The sequence below is a fragment of the Balaenoptera borealis genome (genome assembly GCF_965194805.1).
Source record: "Balaenoptera borealis genome assembly, chromosome: 17".
Taxonomy (NCBI): Eukaryota; Metazoa; Chordata; class Mammalia; order Artiodactyla; family Balaenopteridae; genus Balaenoptera; species Balaenoptera borealis.
This window is the reverse complement of record NC_138876.1, coordinates 83,101,021-83,115,396: the sequence shown is the minus strand read 5'-3', so window position 1 is coordinate 83,115,396 and position 14,376 is coordinate 83,101,021. Positions and strand designations below refer to the sequence as shown.

At 53.1% G+C, this 14,376-nt stretch overlaps 1 protein-coding gene across 5 annotated transcripts in view; it reads left to right on the top strand.

Annotated features, from left to right (window-relative positions):
* Positions 1 to 13,829, top strand: part of UBE2V2 (ubiquitin conjugating enzyme E2 V2) — a 60,911-nt gene extending 47,082 nt beyond the window's left edge. The window contains exons 5-8 of one of the 5 annotated variants that reach the window (XR_014236352.1): positions 5,162 to 10,686; positions 12,159 to 12,269; positions 12,726 to 12,811; positions 12,929 to 13,829. The gene's annotated coding sequence lies outside the window, so the exon portion shown is untranslated. Of the gene's footprint in view, positions 1 to 5,161; positions 10,687 to 12,158 lie in introns of all 5 variants that reach the window. The other 4 variants (XR_014236351.1, XR_014236353.1, XR_014236354.1 and 1 more) reach the window with 4 other exon arrangements.
* The last annotated feature ends 547 nt before the right edge of the window (positions 13,830 to 14,376 follow it).

The window sequence follows — 14,376 nt, the reverse complement described above, 5'->3', positions numbered from 1 at the left end:
GGGATTTACGAACAAATTTATGCCAAGAAATTCGAAAACAGATAAAAACAAATTTCTTTAAAAAAGCCTTGATATCTACCTCACATCTACAGAAATCAGTTCGAATAGATTGTAGATTTAAATATGAAAGCCACACAAATCTTGGGATAGGAAATGATTTCTTAAACATTACACAAAAAACCACTATCCTTAAGGTAAGAGATTGATAAATTTTATCAGGATTCTGGTTTATTAAAAGATACCATTAAGAAAATGAAAAGGCTGGCCATCATCAAAAAGTCCACAAATAATAAATGCTGGAGGGGGTGTGGAGAAAAGGGAACCCTCCTACAGTGTTGGTGGGAATGTAAATGCCACTATGGAAAACAGTATGGAGGTTCCTTAAAAAACTAAAAATAGAGTTACCATATGATCCAGCAATCCCTGCTCCTGGGCATATATCTAGAAAAGACGAAAACGCTAATTTGAAAAGATACAGGCACCCCAATGTTCATAGTAGCACTAAATAAATAGCCAAGACATTGAAGCAACCCAAGTGTCTGACAGATGAATGGACAAAGAAGATGTGGCTAAATAAATAGAATATAACTCTGCCATAAAAAAGAATGAATTATTGCCATTTGCAGCAACATGGATGGACCTAGAGATGATCATACCAAGTGAAGTCAGAGAAAGACAAATATTATGATATCACTTATATGTGGAATCTAAAAAATAATACAAATGAATTTATTTACAAACCAGAAACAGACATAAAAAACAAATTTATGGTTACCAAAGGAGAAGGGCAGGGGAGGGATAAATTAGGAGTTTGGGATCAACAGATACACACTAGTATATAAAACAGATAAAAAGGATTTACTGTGTAGCATGGAACTATATTCAGTATCTTAATAACCTGTAATGGAAAAGAATCAAAAAATATATATATAACCGAGTCACTATGTTGTACACCTGAAACTAACACAATATTGTAAATGAACTGTACTTCAATTTAAAAAAAAAAAAAAAGGCAAACTGAGTAGATACTTGCATTGCAAATAATTAGAAAAAGAACTCAAATCTATAAGTAAAAATCCTATCAATCAGTAAGAAGAAGACAACCCAATAGAAAAATGGGTATTAATCAACAAGTCTCAAAAGAGGACATGCAAATGGCCAAGAAAGTTATGAAAAGGTGCTCAATGAGTTATCGCTGATACTTCCAGAGTGGTCAAAATTAAAAAGGGTGAGGTTGCCAAGCTCCCAGAACTCTTACCCGCTGAGGGCGGAAACCCGCTGAGGGCGGAAGCGTGAACAGTCCCGCTGGAAACTGCTTGGCATCATCTACTCAAGTCAAGGCTACACCTACCCCAAGTCCCAGTCACTCATCTTAAATATAAACCCAACAGCCAGGGAACAGGAAGGGGGGGAGGGGGGAGGTGTGCATGGCGGCTGAGCCCTGGGCAGAAAACACCCTGTGCTACTTTCCTCCAAACTGTGCTCGGCACACACAAGAGCGTGGATGAGGATACAAACGTGTCGAATGAGAGAAGCAGGCCAGGAGTTCACGTACTGTGTGATTCTGTTTATGTTGTTCAAAAAAAACCCCAGCAAAACTGACCTGTATTGTTTGACTCGTGATTATGTGGTAAAACTCTAAAGAAAAGCATGAATCTGGTTGTCATGTAGGTCAAGAGACGGTCACTGTGAACGGAGAAGTGATAATTCACTGAGCTGTAATGTTTGTTTTGTGTACTTTCTATGTGTTTGATGTTTCACAATAGAAAAGGCTTTTTGAAAAAGCCTCCAAAGGGTTTTACTCAACTAAGAATTTACTTAATTCCACACAGGTGGAAACGCGTAGCCGTCCGTAGTTGAGCGCTGCGTCTATGACGGCAAACGTGCCTGTCCTGGTGGGCGAGGGATGGTGTGCGGTCACTGTCACGGGACGGTTTTCCCCAGGAGGCCACGGAGGCTGAGCAGGAGTCGTCACTGGGAGCTCGAGGGGGTGCAGGTGCGAGGCCGAGCCCTCACTGCCGCCTGCGTGTATTCAGCAGGCGTTCACGAGAGGCTGCGGATACAGATGGTGCCATGGCGCCGAGTGAGGGGCGGCGGGCGCGGCAGAGGGTCTTGGGCATTTCCTGCCCGTGTCCCCGGCCCGGTCGGCCGTTGTGCCTCAGCACGGCCCAGGCTGGGAGGGGAGGCCCACGTCGGGTCCAGGCCCAGCCGCTGCTCCAGAAGAACGGCCAGGAGGTGGGGGCCGGCTGCTCCGGGGCCCGGGACCTGAAGTTTGGCTGAGGGGACGCTGATCAGGGTGACTCCCCGAGGCTTAGACCAGGGCCCAGAGGAAGCGTCCTGCTGCCTGAGAGCCGGCGCTGCCGGATGTTCTCCAGGCTTGTGCGACCTGAAGGCCTTGAGCTGCGTCCGCAGATGCTTTGCAGTCAGGTGGCCTGCCGACAAGTTTTATTTCTTCCAAATAGGGACAGACACAAAGTGAAGTCGGTGCTTTTGGGTATGGGGGTAAGGAGGACACATAATTAAATGCAAAACAGGGATCGCTACGTGTATTAATTGCCACGGCTTAAGGGGATCTCAAGAAATAAAAGGGTTTTTTAGTACTGTTCTTCCAAGGAAAGAATTTGTAGTAATTTAATCATGTTCTGAAATGTTAATTTGAACCCACTCATCAGACATCAGACTCATTTTAACAAATCCATTTATTACATATTAGTACGTGGTTTCTAAACATCATTCTATACTTAGAAAATAAAAACAAAACACGGGCTCCTTAGAGACGCAGAGAAGATCCTTTCTTGTTGTGTTTACATACTGTTAAAGCCACGTAAGCGTATTTAAAAACCTACTATCGTGCGTTACTTGCTTTTCCATGTCAGACCGTACTGGTGCAGCCTGTTCTGTAAGGGGCTCGATGCTCTCAACACACATTCAGGTCGAGTTTTCATCCTCTCCATTGCTGGCGAAGCTGCAGAGAGGAAATCCGTGCAGGTACCTTCACGCGCGCGTGTGGCTGTGGAAGGGGCTCCCGTGGAAGTTCACGTCTCAGCAGGATGGACCTGAGTCCCTCGTGAGTGGGGTCTTCAGGCTCCTCTTCATGGCCGTCACCCTGGGAGTTTCTTCTGGGTATTTCCCTGGTTTTTTTTTAATCCTTTGCTTGGGGGTGTGTGTGTGTGTGTCTTTTTTTCATAGTGATTTGTGGGAACCGTTTGTAAACTTCTGGCTGCTAATCCGCTGGTTTGACGGCCCGCCCTCTGCTGGCGTCTGGTAGTCCACCAGACCTTAGCTGTCTGTCCAGCCCAGCATTTCTCTTCCTCTCCGACCTCCTGGTCCCCACTGTCGCCCGGGTTACCCCTCACACGGAGGATGGAGCGGGTGGTGGCTCTCCGGTTCCCACTTCCCAGGGCTGGTCCTTCCAGCCAAGGAGCTCTGTTGTCACACTGTTAGTTTTGTCACATTGTGGCTAAATGGATGAGGAATAAATCCTGCTTTGACTTGAATGCGGACTCCTTCGTGGGAGGCCTGTGTCTGACGTGTCTCAGGCTCCACGAGCCGGGGAAGATGGGTCAGGCGATGCGTGTTGTCTTCGCTCTCCGCGGGGGCCCCTTCCAGGAGGACCCCCAACCCCTGAACTCTGCCCAGGTTCGGGTTTCATCTCCTTGAGAACCAGGATCCCTGGGCCTGGAAGCAGAGCAGGACTCGGGCCGTCGAGGGCGGGTCCACAGACTCACCCGCAGCCCTTCCTCCCTCTCCACGCGGCCTCTGAGTTCAGGATTAACCCGCACGCCGTCCTCTCCGCGGACACCTGTCCCCGCCCGCTGGGCGCCTGGGGCACCGGTGATGCCGCCCCCTGAGCCCCGAGACCCCCCGCCCCACGCTATACCTTCTGAGGAAAATGCCCTTTTTAGAATTCATAAACACCATTTCGGTCTCTTTTTGCTTTTTAATGGGGGTTACAAGAAATATGTCCTAAAGCTGGGAGCGCCGCAGGGTGAGGCCTGGCGCGGGGGTCCCGGCACCTGTGGACGCCGGGCCCTGGGGACCGGGAGGGGCCTTTCCGCCCACGCACCTGGCACCTGGGCCCGGGGGGTGACAGCTCTCGGGCAGGGGGGCCCCGTTTCGTGCTGTGACTTGGAGAGCCTGACCCACCGCCCGGCATCCCCGGGAGGAGCAAGGACACGGCAAGGTCACGCTGCCATCACCGCCCCTGGGCTCAGGAGTCGGACCGAGCGGGCGGGTTCTCGGCCCCAGGTGTCCCGTCCTGGAGGCCGGTCCCTGGGCGGAAGGCCGAGCCGAGGTCGCGAGGACGGCCCCGCGGGGAGGGCGGTGACTAGGAATCAGCTGAAGTGGGGGCGAGGGTTTCCGAAGCTCTCAGGGCCCCTGTTCCCCCGTCCAGACTGTTTCTGCGTTTACTCTCAGGCTGGTGTGGAGTCGACAGAAACAGGAAGTCTTCAGAGTATGGTGTGAATGAAACATGCCTTGTTTTAACAACTTTCTTAGTTCTTGTCATTGTAAATACTTGAGGGAACTGTTTTTTCAAACAGTTTCATCACATCTGGAAGCGGATTTCTTCTGTGTGTTAGGGGGCTCTTAGGATAAGCTACTTCGAGAATGAGGATAAAGGTGATTTGCTGGGGTGGTGGGATGGTGAGTGAGGTGAAAGTTACTTTCATTCATGTTGGTTTTATTAGGGCAGGACTAACAAGACTGACGGCTTGAGAAATTTCATTTTTCTTCAGTTTTAAAGTCAAGTGCTTTGTCTTGGCTGTATCAGGTGGGAATGTAAATCATCCCCCATAGTCTCCCTAACCCCCATTCTCCACATCATCTGTAACATTTTTATTTAATACTTAACAAAATATATCTAAATAGAAAAATGTCACTTTTCATCACATAACAAGTACCTTGAGACTTTTTCTATTAGGTTACATTTGGTATTAATGTTTGTTAAGTTCTGTTTGTCTCTTAATATGAAGTTGTGCTGTAGTGGAATGTATTCCATAGAGGGGGTAGGATTTTCAGCAATAATTTAACCCTTTTCTTAAGGCTTGTATGACATTGTGTTAACTGACAGATTCATTTTTGTATCAGAAAAGTGACAATATTGATGTGCTTTTAAAATACTTTATATATGATTTTAAAAATCGAACTCATTATTTTCCAGATTACCACAGGAAAGAACACTTTGTGATCCGGACTCAGTCAATGCTTGGATTTCAGGGACTTTTTTTGAGTTGGAGGAGAGGTATTTGCGTTTTGTTGACATGGACGTTTCTTTGAAATATTTTACTGTATTTGACAAACTCATACATTGTGAAGTTACCCATCCTCTGCAAACACCCAATTTCCCCAAAGGGTTTTACCAGAGTGTTCCCACTCCCAGCATGCGAATACGTGGGAGGGGACGAGCAGAGAACATTTTATGTCGAGGAATGATTTTCTTCAGTGTTTTATTCCTGAACGTGAGGCTTTTCTCTGTGATACCTAGACCCTCCACAGGGCTGTCTGGTGTCGGCGCAGGATAGAACCCTGTGCCCGGACGCACGTCCAGCTCTGTCCTGTGTCCACTGGACCAGGAAAGAAAGCGGGGACACGCAGAGCACCGCTGGGCAGCGGGGGCGATGTGGACCCTCAGAGTCTGCAGCCCTTTCCGCCCGCCAGTGCCCTTGGCTGAAGGAGGCTCCCCTATGGCCTCGATGTAAGTGGAATAGAAGCTAGTCTTTGTCTGTCAGAAGATGCTGAGGTTGAGTGTTAAATTCCTGGGTACAAATGGTGGAGACTGTCCGACAGGAAAGCGTGTCTACACGTCAGCGGCAGCAGCAGCGACAGCGCAGGAGTCGGGATCCTGTTCGTCCTTCACGGGGCCACGTGAAGGGGGAGCAGCTTAGACGTCGCGAACAGCACTCTCGTTTCTCGGATGAGGAAGGACAGTCCTGCGTTTCGCAGATACAGTGTTTGAAACGAATTATTCCCTTTTAGGGAAATGTCGGGTGGCTGGAGCCCTTTGCCCTTAAACAAGGCCATGGGCCCCTCTGCCGACACCCCGCCCTCCCCGCCCCCTGGCCTCAAGGAACAGGCCTCCCTGTCCGGCTCCTCTCCTTGCTAAGGCCTCCGCGTCCGGATTCCGACCCTCCGTCTAGGGAGACGGCTTTTCTAGAACAGCAGGGTGTTGACAGTCGAATTCTCACAGAGCGAGCGTCCTCTGGACACCAAGGGTCCTGTGAGCAGTTCTGGTCTGTGGGCTTGGTCCCCAAGGCTGCAGGCACTGCTGGGAAGTGCCCACGACCCCCAGGGGCCCCTCTTAGGCCCAATTCTGTGCCCTGGATTGAGACTGGGAAAGAGTCCAGAGGCACGTTAGAGAACTTTTGATTCTTCTCTAAGTCCCAACGTTCAGTCCCCAGGAAGCATTCTTAGGACCTGGGCCCAAACTTGCCCAAGACCAGAGGGTTCGGGAAGATGCCTTGGGTGTTTGCCTCAGCCCTGACGTATTTTGTTGTTGCTGGAGTGGGCATTCCTCCGAGATACTCACTGTATCAGACACACTACCGTCGTGGTCACTGCTTCCCAGCACAGCCTGGGCTCCAGGGCTTCTGCTGGCAGCTTGGGGCGGAGGGGCCCTGGGCTGTGCAGCCCCCCAGCCCCGGGGTGGGCCCACGGGCAGTGACCCCCAGGCAGGGCCAGTGGGGGTCAGGCCACCGCGTGGAGGCCCGGGCCGCTGCCGCCCCCGGACGCCCGTTGGCCTGAGGGGCTGGGTGGTCATTTACCATTGGCAGTCCGGTCTGAGAGCAGTAGCCCCGGTCGACACCCTCAGGCCCACCCTGTGGAAGCAGCGTGGCACACACGGTGTCTGCGGAGGGCTCTGAGGCCCCCGGGGGACAGCGCCTCCAGACTAACGAGCCTCGGCACTTCTGCTCCCAGGAGCGTTTCCCGGGCAGTGATGCACGGACTCTGGGATGGACCGCTTTCCCGCGCAGGGACGCTGACCGAGCGTGTTCGCATCGTGTGAACACATGGGCGGCCCGTGGGTGGTTCCCGGAAAGTGTGTGTTTGTCGTTTTCTGTTCTGCTGTGGAGTCTGTGCTCCTGGAGGACCGCCACCCTGTCCTGGGTGGGGCTGTCAGCCCACAGGACCTGGTGGAAGCAGAACCAGGCGTCTGAAGGGGGTTGAGTTCTGTGTTTGTTCACGCGGCTGGCTGATTTCAGTGTTTAGAGTCACACATTTTCGGTTGTGTTTTTAGAAAAAGCCTCAAGATGGTTACTTGATTCAAAGGGAGATTTCAGCGAATGCTGTCACCACAGTGAAATCAGGGACCTTTTCTCTGCTTTGTCATCTTTTTACAGAAGTCACCCTGTAGAGTTTATTGAGCTGTTTCTGCCCAGGAATAGCTGTTCGGTTTACGCTCCAGTCCTGTTGGCGTAGCTCTTGGCTGGGAGTCCCTCGGCACACGGCCACGTTGGGGGCTGGGGGGGCTCGGAGCTGGTGGCCCTGTCCCTCCTCGGGCCGTGGAGAGGGCTGTCGCTCCTGGTTAGAGGAGTCGGGTGACGGGCTTTTCCCCCGTGTGGGATGGGCTCGTCTCCGGTGCCAGCAGTGCTTGCAGGGGGACCGTGTGCGTGGCCGTGACTTTGAGGGGGTGGTTCGCCCCTGGACTCCCCGTTCCCTTTGAGGACTTGGGTCCCCGACGCATCTGTGCTCAGGTGTCTCCCTCGTGACCCTAAACTTTGCAGGGACCAAGGTCTGGTCTGTCACGGGTGCTGCAGGCTGGTCTCCACCTTGTGGGTGGAGCACGGTGGGGGGAGACGTCTGCGCTGCCTGCACCAGGCCGCTGTCCTGCCCCGGCTTTGAGTCATCAGCAGAGGGCAGTACCTACCCTCGTAAAGCACGAAGGACCCAGTTCTGCAGGAAAGGCCGCCCGTTCCACGTGGACACAGATGCATCCAGATGGAGCTGGGGTGTTGCTGGCCTCACCTGCTCAAAAAATACCCTGCGGTTGCACTCACTATGCGAACCTGCGGACGTGGGCCTCTCCTCGCTAACCCCGTCCACAGCTCTGGAGGGACGCCGCTGTGTCTCTAAATAGAAGCATGAATGGAGCGCAGAGGGATCACATCAGTGTGTCTGAAGGCGGTCCTGCGGTGAAGCAGGCAGGTTCCTGGTAAGTGAAAACTCTTACTCTCTCTACAGGGCGGCTCGGACAAGTAGAGACCTGGGGGCCACCCGACTGCTTGCCGCCCGCCCAGCCTGCCGGTGGCCAGGCTCTGAGGTCGGAGTGGGATCGGATGGGGTGATGGGGGGACACCAGCCGCATGGGGACTAAGCCGGCGCCGTGCCGGTCGCTCTGCCTTCTCCACGCTTAGGACGACGCGTGCCCTCCTGTCCGGACGCTGGTCCCGGTGGCTGGGGGGGGACAGGACAGCCCAGGCTTTGAGGGGCGCTCGGGGGCCCTGACCCGTCGGCCTTCACCCTCGCCTCTGTGCCAGTGATGCTCCTCACCTGGCTCTCGGCTCTCTTCCTTCCACGTGTGAAAGATGCCGGAGCTGGGGGAGGGGAGGGTCCCTGACCCGCGGGGCATCTCAGCTCTGCAGCTGAGCTGTCGTCAGCGTGGAAACCGGGGACACTTCCTTCCTGCCCCGTTAGCCGCGCTGCAGGGGCCCGGCCCGCGGGTCTGAGCGGCCAGCGCTCGGGTGGGCCTTGCAGGAGCCCTTCGGGTGCCAGCCCGGCTGCGCCGAGTTCCCCGTCGGGAGTGGCTCCGGGGTCTGGGAGCCGCCCTGCCTGCTGCGTCCCAGCGCCTGAGCTGGGCTGAGCGCCGCCCACGGGGACAGGCCTGGTTTCCCGCGTGACGGACACGCCGCGAGGCCAAGAGTCAGCCAGTCATGTGACATCATCACTCACCCACATGTACACGGACGTATCTGTTTTTTCCCTGAGAGGACATTTATGTCTCTTTATCTGAAGCCCAGTGTGCCCGAGGCTCTCACACCATTTTATAAACCCGACTAGTTCCCTCCGTCTCCTGCACGTGCTCCCCTGTGTTACTTCAGTTCCCAGACGTGACAGTCAGGGCGTGGCCCCGCCCAGGTGACACGGCCCTAGGCTCCCGGGCTCCCCCCACAGCTGTCCGCACACCTATGCGTGTCGTCCACACTGCCTGCCGAGCATGGAGCGAGGTTTTCGTTGGTATCTTTTCACATGGAAAAAATAACGAATTTGTCTCCGATCTTTCAAAAATGCCCGAGCTTCTTAAGCAACTGACACACACTTTGGGCCTCCGTGCTTTTATGTGCAAAATGAGGAGATGGGCTTCAAATCTTCTCCGGGCCCAGGGGTTCAGTACCTCCCTGGAAGGGCTGTGGGGAGCAGGGTTGAGCGCCCAGGGCCCAGAGAAATCCCGCGTTTGCCTCTTCACACTTGAGCATCCAAGATGTTTCACTGGAGGAAGGAAAGTTACTCAGTGATTTCTGACATTGTATCAACATGCAATTAAAATGCTTTTTTAAAAAATGGAGGTGAAGTTATGTAACATAAGATTAACCATTTAAAAGTGGACATTCAGTGGCATTTAGTACATTCACAGCGTTGTGCAGCCATCACCTCTAATCAGTCCCCAAATATTTTAATCACCCCAGAGAAAACCCGGCCCATCGGCAGGCACTCTCCGTTGCCCTGGCAACCACCCGAGCACTTTCTGCCCCTGTGCGTTCCTTCACCTGCTCTGGACATTTCGTATAACTGGGGTCATGCTGTGTGAGGCCTTCTGTGTCTGACTTCCTCCCCTTGGCGTCATGTTCAGGGCTCATCCGCGCTGTGCTGTGTCAGCACGTTATTCCCTTTATGGCTGAGTAATAGTCCGCCGTAGGGACGGACCACGTTTGTTATCCATCCGTCCATCGAGGGGCATTTGGGCTGCTTCCATCTTTTGATTATTGAGAGTGCCGCTGTGAACACGTGTGCCCAGGAATGTCTGCCCGTTTCCAGTCCTTTGGGGGCATCAGAACTGCAGTTTGCAAGCGAGTCCCTTGAAGGAGGGAACTGCAGGTTTTGCCGGGTGGCTCGCCCAGTGCAGGACAAGCCCTTCTCCACTTGCTTGGGGCGTCCTCTTTCCTTGCTGTTTAATCCACATCTACCTCAATCTCTCTACTTCATTGGTCCTTCTTGGAAGGATCCTTTTGTGTTTCCAGTTACCAAAATTTGCTGTCTTGTAGAAGTGCTCCTCTTAGCTGATGTATTTCCCCCAAATGCCTCACGTTTCTAGTCTCGTTTGGAACTGTTTAAAGACAGTGATACCACTTAAGTTACTCCGGCCAGAGTGTTGGACACACAGACCTCAGTCCCTCCCAGCTTTGGACACTCCGTCTTGCTTTCTTCTGGTAACTTGACCTTATTGTCCTTCTAAGCAATGAAAAAAAAAGGTGGCTCAACAAATCTGGTGACTATTTGGACACTGAGTTTCAAGTTTCAGAAGCTCCCTTGGTTTCCTGTTTGGTCAGCTTGGAGGCCACCGAGGCAGAATAGAAACAACTGTTACAGACGCTCTTTCACATATTTATGGACGACTGTTTCTTGGGAGAGAATTGGAACCTCTCGGATGCACTCGTACCGGCTGGATTTACTCTGTCCCATCCTCCGTTCTTAAGAGAGAGGTGGGAGAGGAGAGAGGAAGACTCGAGGACCCGGGCCTGCTGTCCTGAGAAGGTACTGGGCTCTTTTTGTTCAGGGCCGCCGCCAGGCGCTATGAGTGTCTGGACCAGACGCACAGCGAATTCACAGCCTGTCCGTTCAAGTGCTGCCTGTGGTCCCCACCGGACGGGAGATGCGCCAGCAGCTACTTTCACTAGAGGTCGGAGGGCAAATGGCCGAGAAAGGCCGCCTGACAGACCCTGGACCCCTGTGCCCACGCAGAGCAGATCAGGGAGGCCCGGGGAGGCCCAGAGATAAGAGGGGAATTTTCCCGCTGGAGACCCAGCAGGGCCGTTAGCAGGGCAGGGCTTTAGGACCCAAAGACCCGGGGGATTCCCCCGCCCTCAGCTGGGAAAGGCCCGGCGGGGAAGAGTGAGGTGCGGGGCAGGGGGGGTGGCGACCAGAAGCAGACTTCTGGGCCCTAAACTAACTGTAGGCCTCTTCCCCGCCGCAGCCCCTCGAGCCGGCGAAGAGCCGTCGGGGGCTGGAGATGGAGCCTCACAGCCAGCTGCCCACAGAGGCGGAGGGGCCGGAGGAGGGTGGTCCTCACCCCGCGTGTTCTGTCTCGGGGTGCTGCCCCATTCCTGGTCTTCTCACCGGGGGCAGCAGGCCCTTCTGGGTGCTTTCTGCTCTGTGCCCACCGTCTTCCCCAGCACCCAGCCTGGGGCAGGAGGCAAAGAAAGAACCCGAACCACTGTTGTGTGGGTCCAGGTGTCCCAGGGGGTTGCTTCCTCATCTACACCTTTCAGAGTCTTTTGTTTGTTTTACAGGTAACGCCCAAGATTTGGGGCTTTCCTTAATGGGAGGAATAGGAAAAAGTATGTATACTCCATCCTTCTGAAAGAGGAAGTCTTAGAAAAGGATTTTTAAAAACTGAATTTGTACCCAAAAGTCTTACTAATCTCTACCATTAATTATGATTATTTACCTGTAGATTCTTTGGAAGTTTCTATGTAGACAACTCTTATCATTTGTACATATGAATAATCTTTGTTTTGTCCTTCCTTTCTACTTCTCTTACCTTTCTCTTTTTCCAGCTGTGCTGTGCTAAGATTTCTAGTTTGGTGTGGTAGAGCGGGCAGATCTTATTTCTGATCTTCAATTAAGTATCAATTATGTATCTTGCATGCTGTAGGTTTTTTGAAGAGACCCTTTATTGGATCAAGAAGTTTCTAGCATGTTAAGAATTTTATTTTGTTTTAAAATCATGAATAGATATTGTTTTTTCCAAAGTTTCCCCAGCATTTGTAGAGATGATCATATGCCATTCTGTTTGATGTGGTAAATTACATCAATTGATTTTCTAATAATACATCAATCCTACATTGTAGTTATAAACCCATATTATCTTTTATCTGAAGTAGTTTGTGTAACCTTTGAATTTTTTATCCCTTTAATGTTTGCTAGAGCTTGCTGGTAGAAACTTACAGGTCTCGTGTTTTCACTATGAGAAGATTTTGAACTGTTCTTTCAATTTCTCTCTGCAGGCTACGTGGGGTGAATCTGATGGAGATGCTCACATCGCTTTTCACTTCAGACGTCCAGCCCTGAGAAGCTCTGCCCACTCTCCCAAAGCTCGTGTGAAAACACAAAATAGGGTAAGTGCTGGAAACGGAAGCGTTACCTCCGCGTGACCTCTCTTGGTTTCCTCTACTGGGGGCAGAGCTTGACTGAGGTTAGGGCTGACCTCCCTTTCCTAGTCAACTTCTGTAACCTAGCAATGTGCGTTCCAATGGTGCTTTTGTTCTAAGAAAATTCTACCAGGGCAGAAAAGTTTGAGTTCTCAATACTATAATTTTTTTTCATTTGAGGGGTTCCTAACTGCTTTCAAATTCAGAGCTGCTTTGAGAGTTTTATCAGCTACGGGCTGCTTCCTAGAAAAACGCACACACATACACAAAATTCTGCATAGCAGGATTGATCACTGCTGTGGCTCCAAGGCGGCTGTGTGTTTCCTGTTCTCCCCCTTTCTCAGCGGGAGTGAGGTTTTATTTCATTTTGGCGTGCTGCACGTGTTAAGGGGGAAGATAGATTTTTAGGTCATGCGTTCATAGGTCTCTGGGCCCTGAGAAGCCACACCTGGACCCGATGGCAAGGATGTCACCCAGGGGTGCTAGACTGAAAGCTGACGGGGTGACTGGTGAGTCCTCGGGGCCGCTCTCCCATGGGGAGGGTCGGCGGTATTCCCTGTGTTGGAACGGGGTGGGTGTGGGTACCACTCATCCCCTGGCTGTTACACTGTATTCCTGTCTGTTAGATATGCTAGTTTTCCTCCCTACAAGCCTCTCCCGGCGGGAAGTTACACGTCACTGCATTTGTGAGATCAAGAGTGGGCGTGTGATGTGCTCTAGCCAGTGGAGTGAGGACCGAAGTGCCCCCAGACAGACGCTTTTGCAGCCGGCCTGGGATCGGCCCCCTTATTCTTTGGACGCGCTTTGGATGGCGGGCTCCGCTGGCCTCAGATCCGGGGCAGGATGCTGCAGAGCACGGCTGCAGCCGTTCATCCCTGGACGCACACGTGGCCGTGACTGAAAGCCACCGGGATTTGGGGCTGTTTGTTGCTGCAGGAACATTTGTTTTTTATGAATGACACATCCTTCTTCTTCAATATCCAAGTCACTGCATTTCCAACTTTCCCGCGTGCTGCGCGCTCTGGGAACGGATCTGTGATCTCTGCGGACTGCCATCCACCAGGCTTCCTTCCCTTCAGCCGATGGGAGGCGCCGGCAGGATGTTGAAGAGCAGAGGCGGGAGAGCTCGGGGCCTGAGTTCCCGGCTCCCTCCTTGCCAGGCGAGGCCGGAGGCGCCTGTGTTTCTCTCCCTAAGCCTCGGCAGCCCGGTCGCTGCGCCCTCCGCTTGTCTCCAGAGCCCGAGGAAACGGCCTGCTGCTCTTCTGTGTCCGGTCACATCTTCTCGTTTCCCTTCGCCGAGCTCTCTTTAGTCACCCCCGAGCCCCGACGGGCACACTCGGGGCGGATGGAGCAAGTGGGAGCGAGGGCAGAGGCCACCCTCACTCCCGGGAGGGGCGTCCAGGACGTCGCCCCTCTCGGGGGAAGGGCCGGCACCGACAGCATCGTCTTCGTGTGTATGCTATACCTCTGAGGACGTTTGCTGCAGCGATGAAATAGCCACAAATAAACGTTTGCCTGGAATTTGCAGTCATTCTCATGGTGTCCTGAGTCCTGAAAAAGGGTCATTATCCCAAGTTCTCAGGAAAGGAAACTGCCAATTTGGGAACTTAATGACACGCAAGGCCACCTAGAGTGCCCGCGCGTGGGAAGTGTTTACCGCCCTGGGAGCAGAATTCCTGACCTGCCTGCTGGCCCCCGACGTCCCGTCTGCTCCCCGAACCTGTCAGCGTGACGAGGTTTCACCCCCTTGGTTGTCTTCTGTTACGTGGCACAGTGGACCTTGAAATGAGGAGACTGGATCATCTGGGTGGTCCAGAGCGCACCAGCCCTGGGCAGAGGCCTCATCAGGCTGGAGGTGCTGGGGTGCCTATGCTGCCGGCTTCGGGGGCCTGGAGAGGGGCCGCCCGCTCGTGGGTGCTGGGCCGACTGGGGACCAGCGAACCCACAGACGCGGAGGGCAGCCTGAAGGGGAGGACGCCCGTCCTTTTGGACTCAGGACTCTCCTCTGGGACACGAGCCTCCGTGGCGCCCCTCCCCACTCGGGGCCACTCGGGGCGTAGCACCCGCCGGTGAA